Consider the following 496-nt stretch of genomic DNA (forward strand, 5'->3'; position numbering starts at 1 on the left):
CTTTACCAGCACAGTGAGTCGGGCGTTTGTTTGAAGTATCTCAGGTCAAGGGGCTGTGTGAAGTGACGAGCGTCGTCGTTCGAACGTCGGCCGTTGTATTGAGTGTGTCGAACACACGTATTGTGCTGACTGTTGTGTCGAGTGTTGTGTGTTTTAGTTGGCAATGTTCTGTTCTTATATATGTTGAGTGGACCGTAAAAAACAACAGTGTGAAAACATGTGCCCTCAAGGAGTTCACAGAGCCCGTTTATGTCCAAAATTCGGATTCATGTCATGGTGTTGTTCCGTGATAAACGTTGTGACATGTGGAACAAAAACAAGGCGGGAGGGAGACAGTGGAAGTTTATGCACCAATCAGCTTAGGTGACTACTACACCCCCACCGAGCCGCAGTGTGTTACCTAAATTTGGTTCACTTGACGTGGCCGTGCTTGCGATCTGATTTGCGCCTCGGGTTTCACGTAGCATTCGACCCCTTGTCCACCGTGGAGAGCATT

Source organism: Opisthorchis viverrini (assembly GCF_000715545.1).
Source record: "Opisthorchis viverrini unplaced genomic scaffold opera_v5_203, whole genome shotgun sequence".
Taxonomy (NCBI): Eukaryota; Metazoa; Platyhelminthes; class Trematoda; order Opisthorchiida; family Opisthorchiidae; genus Opisthorchis; species Opisthorchis viverrini.